We start from the raw sequence: 9914 nt of genomic DNA, 5'->3' as shown, positions 1-9914 counted from the left end.
GAGCTAGGAGGCCCCTGGGAAGCAGAAGTTCAGCCCGTGGATGCTGCCCCTGTGACCTTGACAGAAGAAAGTGATACTTCAGACCAGGGGCCACCCAGGCCACTCTGCAACCTGTTACCAGGACAACAGGGAGGAAGTGGGCGGCAGTCCAGTTGGCCAGGCCGCCCGTTGCCAAGGTGACCAGATGGCAGACAGAGCCCCAGTGTGCTCAGGCTCTGGGTCTAAACCCCCCCACCCATGATTCTTGGGAGAGGGTCCAGTGGACTGTCAGGTGGGGGTTGGGGGTGCTGTCATTCATTGGATGTCCCATTGGATCTGAGTCTGTGAGTGCTGCAGCAGAGCCTGCCCTCCCTCACCCACTGCCCCTGCGCCTGTCCACCCACCCAGCACTCCTCCTCCTCGGGACCTGTTTGCAGGTGGAGTTGTCTCTGCCCAGCTCTGATCCGGATGATCAGACTCCATCGTGTCCCCTGAGAGTGTTGTGGAGAGGATTCTGATCCCTGGATATTCTTATGCACAAATCAGAGACAGGTCAAGAAGTCTCAGCCAGCACAGACCTCAGCCCTGCTCCCCCAGCTCCTGCCCGGTGCGGACCAGCGCCCCTCTAGCCTTACACACCCTGCACCGAAGACCCTTAAGTTTCTTGGGGAGACAGTGAGGCTCTGGGAACCTGGGGCCGAGGAGCCGGACTAGCCCTTCTGTAAGGGGTTTGTTTGGCCTGGCGGTGGGAGTGGGGGTGGGGAAGAGCAGGGAAGGTTCCTGAACACCCCTTTCTGTGCAAAGTTTCCCTTCTGAAAATTCATGAGCCTGCGCCATGCATTCATCGGTGGCTTGGAGTGAAATATGGGCAACATTTTTCAAGACTCTTTTTAATTCCTCGGGTGTCTTGCGCTGCATTCCTCAGCTAGTCAGCTCAATTCATGGATTCATCTTTCTAACAATGAGGGCGGGGTGGGGTGGGGTGGGGTGGGCAGGGTGTCCTGAGTGTGACTGATGGCCACCATGCCTGCCTGACCACCCTCCGGTCCCAGCCCTGTCCCTGAGCTGTGCCCCGAGCACGTCCCTGTCTGTACAGCTCAGCTCAGCTCAGCCCCTGCCCTGGCCTGGATCGATCAGTGACACCCCTGAGTGACAGAGCAGACTGCTGCTCTCCTGACCAGGGCTCCTGCAGCCCCCGTCCATCCCCCAACACTGGGGAGACCAGAGTGTGGCTGACATAGTCGTCCCAGACCAGTCAGAGCTCTGAGCACACAGAGGGGACATGGGCTCCGTCCTATTGACAGAGAAGGCGGATGGAGGGACCCCCACCCCACACACCAGTGAGAAGAGGGACAGAGCAGGCAGAACCCACAGGGCAAAAAAAATAAAATAAAATAAAATAAAAAAAAAAGAACCCACAGGGCAGCAGCAGGGGCAAGGTCCGCCCAAAAGAACAGCTGAGAATCACACAATGACTTCCCAGTACCGAGGAGATGGAGGGCCCTGGACATGGAGGGACAGAGAGAATGGGACACAACCACTCAGAAATCCTGCTTTCCACCCTGCCCCTGGCCCCAGCCTCCACATCTCAGTACATACCTACCATAACCGAGCTGATTCTGACTCACAGCAGCCTTGGGCCCTGCTGGCAAGGGACTGGGTGACAAGGTGCGAACTGCGAATGCAAAAGTCAGTGGTTCAATTCCACCCAGCAGTTTGGCAAGAGAAAGATGGTGTCTCCTGTGAAGACCACAGCCTTGGATTCTCTCACCTGAGTCAGGATGGACTCAAGGACAGGCGGTCGGTAGGACAGAACAGGATGGGGCTCAGCGGGCTCCCAAGGCTCTAAGTCACTACCCGAGCTGATCGCCCATCTTCCCCTCACAGAGGCTGTGGGTTAGAAGGGCTGGTCGACTCACATCCACGAGCTTTAATCACGGCTCTGCCAGGGTCCCATCTGCCATACTCTCCTGATAAACAAGGGAATGTGCCCGCACCGGGATTGGACAAGGCTGTCACAGTGAGTGTATGCAAACAATAGAAGCAGAAGAAACACAAACAGGCTAAGGGATGAGCAAAGGGCGGCTCGTGGTACGTGGACCATTATCAGCCATAAAAAGACCCGACTGTGGGTGCAGACAGTGCTACAGATGCGTCCTAGGAACCCTGTGATGACAGACACGGCCAGCACACGCAGTGTGATCTGTTTACATTGACGCCGGGTAAGTGGGCTTCAGAGGGGCCACACGACGAGGACAGAGTGGGGGCAGCACACAGATGAGAAGGGGCCAAGGGGATGCGCTCTCTCCTGCCCTGGGGAAAGGTCACAGGGCCTGGATTGTGCAGAGGGTGTCGGAATGAAAATTCTCCCTCAAAAGAATTATGGAAGCTGCTTCAGCAGGTCAGACAAAACTGGGGCGAGTGAGGTGCCTGGCTCTTGAGTCCACTCATTCCTAACTGCCGCCCCCTCCTCTCCAGTATACATGTCTCTTAGTTCTCTAACACTTCAGCATTAAACAAGGTTTTGTCTATATTTTGCTGCTTTTCCTCAATTCATTGTTACTGGGGACAAGCCATCGCATGCTTGACGGGTACAGGCACCTCATGGAGACACTGTGGTGCCATTTCCACACCATTACAAAAAAACAAATATCGCTATAAATCAACTGAGGAAATATAGTAAATAAATCAAGGGAATTTGTTGGGATCCAACAAGTCACGCCACATCCAGACTCGTACTTGAAGTCCTCGTTGGCGCTGGTTTTTGCTTGGTGGACGGGTGGGCAGCGAGTTTTAACTTTGACACACTTTTCTTTCATCTCTACTTAGTTTAGCATTTTTCATACACTTGTTGGCTGTTTGTGATTTTTCCTCCCGTGAATCGCTTGTTTATAACCTTTGTCTGAAGTTCTGCAGAGCTGCTTATCTTTTGCCCGGTCCTCTCGGAAGGTGTTTACGTATTCCATTTGTAACTCTTCTGCTTGTTAGGTCCGTTGAAAATGCTTTCTCACAGCCTGTGGCTTATCTCTTACCTGCGCTATAATTTCAGATTTTGATGGAGTCACACGGATGTACTCTATATTTTAACATTCTGCATTTTCGTCCTGCCTCAGGTCTTTTGTTCACCCTGGTTGCATTTTTTTTTCCCTTTTGGTCCAATGTTGCTATAATTTCATCCTTTACCTATGTCTTAAATCTCTCTGAAACCATTTTGGAGCATGGCATGAGGCGGGTCCCTAATTCAATGTGTTTTCTTTTGTGGGAGCAGGCAGGTCACTTCTGGCCTTGAGCTCTCTCTGGCCTGGAAGTCCCTGTTCATCGTGTATGAAGCTCACGCGCACAGATAGCTCTCTGGCTGGGCTTTGCGTTATGTTCCGTTGAACTCTTTGCTCCTCTCGATGCCACTCGGTTTCACAGACTACACATTTATTTCATTTTGAAACCTGGAGAAATCACCCCCTTCTCGGTTTCCTCTCCTCCTTTCTCCTTGCTATTCTTGCACTTCCGGCTCATGATGGAGGCTACAATCCATTTATCGTTGTCCCTAGGAGTTTGTCCTGAGATCCTATTACTGCTGTTGAGGTCTTCGTGGGAATACTGGGTTTCCCCTTTAGGAATTGGCTCCTGGGATCCTCCACTCTCTCTCTTCCACCCAGAGCCTGACCAGGAGCCACATGCATCCAGGACCACAGGTTAAGCTACAAAGGTGTCCCCAGATGATCAAGCAGATGCAGGATCATAAAGCCTCAGAGCCCGTGCTGTGTTCAGTGAAAAGGACGCTCTCCCGCAATCTCTGGTACGAGGCATGAAGGACAGCGAGAACTGCTCCTCATTTACAATAAGTGTCAGCCGACTATTAAAGATTCATCATACCAAGCTGCACTGTCAGCTCCCGAGGTGTTGGAACCATGTTTGTGAGGGTGTGACTCAGTCGTTTCAGGACTCAGGCGTGGAGCAGAGAAGGCCCCACACTGGGCCCCCTGCTAGCGCCATCTCCCACCTGTCATAGGTCCTCCTCATGCCAGAGCCCACAGTCACAGGAAGAAGTGGAGCCTGGCCTTGGTGCCTCCAGGTCCTTTGGGCTGGAGGAACAAGCATGATGACCAGGGACAGGGCCCAGGACAAATTCCCAGCTGGACACACTGCCCATGTCTTTGATCCGTATTGTCCTGAATAGGCCCGGCCCTGTTCTGACTGGTCCATGATCGGCCAATGTGACGGTGTGATGGGCACGTGCTCCACTCTGATTGGCTTATGCTCCATCCCCCCCCCCTTTTTTTTATTGTAGTTTGAAAGTTTACAAAGAAATTGGTTTTTCATTCACTCATTTATGCAGTTTTGCCCCCTTTCCTACCTCCTCTGTTCCGTCCTGTTTCAGCTTGTTAGCTGCCTTACTCATGATGTCAGATTGCCCATTCTCTTCAGATCAGCCTGCCTTTTCCCATCTCAATACAGTATTTGTTATCTATCGATTCTTCTTCTGTTCTTCCCGCTAGCCCCACCTACAACCCTCCAATTTTCATAACAGGGCTTTTATATAGGAGTTATCCTTCTGTAACTGACTTATTTCACTCAACATAATGCTCTCTAGACTCATCCACTTTTGCGTTGTCTTGCGAGTTCTTTGTCATTTTTCAATGCTGTGTTACACTGCATTGTATGAATGTAGTTTCTCCTTAGTTTCTCTATTCCTTTGCTTGTTGATGGTCATAGCTCATTGTGATTGGTCCTTGCCGTGTCCCATACTGATAGGCTCAGGCTCCATTTTGATTGGTTCATGCCTCAATCTAATTTGACCATGCTCCATCCTCGTAGGTGCGCGTCCCGTTCTGATTGGTTCATGCTCTATTCTGATGGGTCCATGCCCATGCTGACTGGTTCATAGCCCAGCCTAATTTATTTGTGCTCCATTCTAGTTGGTCCATACTTCATCCTGATTGGTTCATGCTCTGTTTTTTTAAAAAAATTTTTATTTTATTATTTTTGTGTGCGTGTACCGTCAAATCAGATCTGACTGGTACAGGAGGAGATTGTCCCTCCTTCCCCGGCAGAGCATCTGGTGGATTCGAACCGTTCGCCTCTGGGAGTGTAGTTGCAGCTCCTTACCACTAGGCCACCAGAGCTCCCCTCATGCTCTGTTTTGATTGGCCCGTATTCCATCGGAACTTGACGGCTTAGTGTCCTGCTGACTGTTTCCAACAGAGATCCTCTCAGTGGGGTGGTAAGAACTGGGGACTCCACACCCATCACTCTCTGCAATTTGCTCTGGGTTAGATTCCAGACAAGAACTCTGTGCACTTTGGGCCATACTAGCCCCATCCAATGGTCTCCACATGAGGGAGACTTGGCAAAGTCTAGGAAAAGAAGAGGGAAGGGGACACGTTCATTTTCTTTTAAGCCTCAGACTCTCCGTATGCACATCTTCTCCAGGACCACTACTGGGCCATCTGAGTGGAGCTCTCTCCAGGTGTGTCACCACGAGCCTCTGGACACTCTCCAGGAGCTGGTTTCCAAGAATGATTCTCATATGGCCCCTTGCCTGGCTTGCAGCTGAGGCCATGTCTGTTCTAGCCCACCAAGTGACACTTAGAAGGCCAGCAGCAGAGACAGCTGCCAGGGCATGAGGTGCCAGCCATCATCACCAGCAGGCTGAGAGCAGCCCCCTTCTTCCCCAGAGCAGCAGCCCTGACTGTCCTCCAAGACGAACAAGCTGCACCCCAGCCTGAGCACAGACAAGAAGCTTCCCATTGATTTCAATTTACATTTTAAATAAATGAAGAGCCTCTGGAAGGAAGTTCATTAGTGCTGGAGATACTGTTCTCATCACTGTGTCTGATTAGGGCTCCAGGGTGCTTACCAAGGCTTAGCCCCACAGACACCAGCTTGGTCCTGAGCAGAGTGGGTGCTGCCTGGCTGAGGGATCCGGGCTGGGGCTGTGCTGCTGGGCAGGGATGGGCCACCTGGGCAGGCCAGACCCAGGCACCCTTACCTGGACTTCATCTGGACCTCCCCTGAGACCTCACCTAAAACATCACCTGAACCTTCACCTGGGATCTCACCTGAGCCCTCACCTGGGGTCTTAGCTGAATCTTCACCTGGGACCTCACTTGGGCTGAATTAGACACCTGGCCACCAGTAGTGTCATCGTAGCTACATACAGTCACCAGTTCTCGGAGTCTAGTCAGTGACACTAGAAATTGGGTATTTGAGAACACACGGACAGTCAAAGAGACCACTGTCTGTAGGGAGACCCCACAGGGAAAAGCAGGGGACAGTGGTTTGGACAGGTGCATGAGGAGACAGTCCCCAAGGACCCTAGTGTCTAATGAAATTCACCATCTCACGGAGGAAAGAGGCTCCCATCTCCCCATTGGGACTCTATTGAAGATAACAAACTCTCCTCATCAAATGCACTTTCAGGGGTACACCTTCAGGGATTCAAAGATGCTCAGACCCATAGTACAATGTGGAGGCCTCTAGATATGACTCCTATATGTTTCAAACCCCATCTCCTGAAGGTTGCAGCTCCCTGTGTGCACTGAGTAATACAAAGTGCAGGTCTGGGTTGTTCTGATAGGCTCTCTAGGACTAACAATGCAACTGTAACACTTCTTGCAACAATGTAACTATCACCAAGAAGAAATTTTAAAGCTGGGATACTAGACACAGGACTGTTAAGATTTTGAGCTCAGGGCCTTGAGGTGCCTCTTGACCAGTGCTGAGCCTTTGGTCACCTCTCCGCTCATGGAAAGACCCCTCCTCCTTGAATGAGCTCACAGTGGGACCCCTCCCCCTTCATCAAGGTCCAAGCTGCAAGGGGGGGTCCTGGAGTTCATTCTGTAAACAGTACATACAATCAGGGCCTCAACCATGGGCCAAGGAGGAGCTAGGAGACTGCAGTGACCCCTCAGTCTCACTCAGTGTGTCCTCTGACTATGGGCCTGGTCACTCTCCTCTCATGGGAAGATCCCCAATCTTGGTGGAGAGGCTACACCCCAACAAAGACTCTTGTGTGTCTGGGAGGCCTCTCATCATCACTCCTGCCCACAGGCTGGGTAGGCTAGGAGGGGCCAAGTGGGGAGAGAAGGTTGGCGACCCAGGCAACTCCAGAACTACACAATATCCACATTCCCAGTCCACAGTCTGCATCTGAGTGGCTAGAGACCCATGTGGGGTCCAGATGGGCTGGTGGCCACAGCAGGAGGAGGCCAGGGAAGGCATTGGTCCTACAGGACCCCTTTAGCTCATAGACTCAGTTTACCCAGGGTAGGAGAGGCTTCCTTTTCCTGGGGTAGTGGAGGGGGACAGAGGGACGGGTGATTTGGTCCCTGTGACTGCACAGCTGTTTCCTGCCCTCCCTCCTCAACAACAAGGGCCCTTGTATCCATCTCCTCTGACAGGGCTCCTCTGAGCATGGGGGTCACCCGGGCAAAGCTGAGTCACAGCGGTCAGCTTGCCTCACTCTGTAGCATAGCGTGGGGTGAGGCATAACAGCTCTGGATCCATCTCTGCTTTCAACTCCCCCTTGGGTCACCCCAGCAGCTTACCGCTCCCAGCTGTCTGTGTCACTCCCCGCCCCCCTGTGTCTGGGACCCTCCCTCCTTAGTCACAGCTGCTGTACTGATGGATGAGGATGGGGTGAGGGGTCAGCACTCTGGTGGTGGCGTCCCAGACCCCTAGAGCCCTCATCCCATCCTCCCCAGGAAAGCTTCTTCCTGGGGGGCTGTCTTAGTCACTTGGTGCTTCTGGAACAGAGACACCACACATGTGCGACTCTGGCCAGCAGAAATTATTATCTTACCATTTGTCAGTTCTGGGCAAAGTCCTTGTTTCCTTCAACATCTGTAGGTCTAGTGTTCCCTGGAGACCCCCACGTGTCCTCGCCTTCTCGTGTCAGCAGCTAACACCAGAAAGATGCACTCTTGGCAATTCTACTTCCATGACATGAGGTCTCCTCCTCCTAGTTTACTTTCTCCAGCGAGAGCAAAGTGCCAGCCCCACCCCCTAGGGAAGTGGCCCTTACATTGATCAGGGCTGTGATGCATTTGATCCCTAAACCTTTAGTCAGGATCTGTTTTATTAGCTTGTGGGGGATCATGACATAACTTCCACAATACATCATCACAGTCATGTATTTGAGGGGACACAATTAAGGCCACGACAGGGTGCTCACCTCCCTCTCTCCATCACTGTCAGTGCCTCGGGCTCCAGAAGAACTCACAGGGCGTCTTCGCCCAGACCCACCGAGGCTGCTTAGTGGGGGAGTGGAGAGCGGCCCAAGCATCCACACATCTTTTCATTCATTTGTTCAACCAGCAGAAGCTTGAGCTTTCCACCCAGGTGTTGACATTGACCTCGGGGCTGGGAGACAGTAAGGGACCAGCCAGACCAGACCTTGACCTCATGGCCTGTACATCCTGGGGGAAAGTGATTGTGTGGGTCCTGGGACCCACAGGGACACAGACGGTGAATAAGAGGTTCAGTGAGGGTCCAAGGTGTGGAGTTGGGTGGGTCAGCCCACATGCAGACCTCAGGCAGATGTAGTGATGAGGCTGGACACACTGGGGGCATAGCATCACCAGAGGCTACACAGATCACAAGGCCAAGTCATACCTTGTGACGAGGGTCCACACAGCCTGCCCCCCCCTTTCCGTCATCCTCAGCCTTCCCTTCTACAGTTAGACAGAGCTTTTCAATATTATCAGCCAATCTTTTGCCCCTCCTGTGTGTGATGCACTTGAGCACTGACTTTCTATCACATCAACCATCCTCTGCCAAGCTTCCCCTGGCCAAAACCAGGGGGCAGGGGCCTGGGATGTATGCCACCTGGATGACCCTGGACACGTGGTTCCCCAGGCCACCCCAGGATGTGGGTGACCAGGCACAGGGGCCAGCGTGCAGCCCTGGGCCCTGAGCTAGTGGCACAGTGAGTCACATGACACTGAGGTGCAAAGTGAAGATGTCACAAACCCAGACAGGAGAGGAAATCAAGATGGCTCTGCAGCAGAGGACAGAGGAGATGAGAGGCTGGGGGGGGGGGGGTGTGCGCACACGTATGCACACTGTGTGAGTGCATGCATCCATGAACATGTGAGGACAGACAGACACACAGCTAAGAGCACAGCCACATGCCCATCAGGGACTGTGGGATCAGATCCTAGAATGAGCAATTAGAGAGATTGCTTTCTGAGTGAGAAGCCTGCGGCAAAGTGGTTTAATTTTGGAAAGTGTGGAAACCGGGGATTCAGCAGGTGGTGGGCGAGAGCGGGGCTGCTGTGTGCAGGTGGGGGTGGGAGGAGAGCAGGACACAAGACAGCTCATCAGGGGGGTGAGCCCTGATGACCTTCACGTCACCGCAACTGTGGAGGTGTTAACTGGCTGCTCCCAGCGAGCAGGGACCCCACCCAGTCAGCTGCTGGAATTGGGGCACAGGGGCCCCAGACTGCTGCTGGAATGGGGGGAGCAGGGACCCTGACCAGCAGCTCCAGCCTGTCTGTGAAGCCTGTGACCCTCCAGGGCCCACAGACACCCAGAAGCAGATGCTTCTGAAAGGGATGGCTGTCAGTGCTGCTGTGAGCCTGTTAGACAGAGAGGCGCCATCAGAGGTAATGGGCGTCCACACAGTGATGAACTTTCCAGGTGTGGCTGCAGGTAGCCTGAGCCGAGGGGTGACTGAGGGTGGGGTGCATGGCCTCTCTTCAGTTAGATAGCACACTTGTCCCTGGGGCAGGTAGACAGAGGTAGGCCGTCCTCAGATTGGTCAGGATGGGACAGCAGGGACAAGGCCTTCATACTGTGTCCTGTGTCCTCCCGCCCCTGCCCCTCAGCAGAGTGTTCACTCACTCCATCCTGGCCGATGAGTGACAGTCATCTTCAAGCCCCAGGTGACACTGAGGCCTTGTCCACCCGTGTCCTACCTCCTCCACATTAGTGCT

The sequence above is a fragment of the Elephantulus edwardii genome, unplaced genomic scaffold (genome assembly GCF_000299155.1).
Source record: "Elephantulus edwardii isolate Elephantulus edwardi_28Jun2011 unplaced genomic scaffold, EleEdw1.0 scaffold00304, whole genome shotgun sequence".
NCBI lineage: Eukaryota > Metazoa > Chordata > Mammalia > Macroscelidea > Macroscelididae > Elephantulus > Elephantulus edwardii.
Note: the sequence above shows the minus strand (reverse complement) of the source record.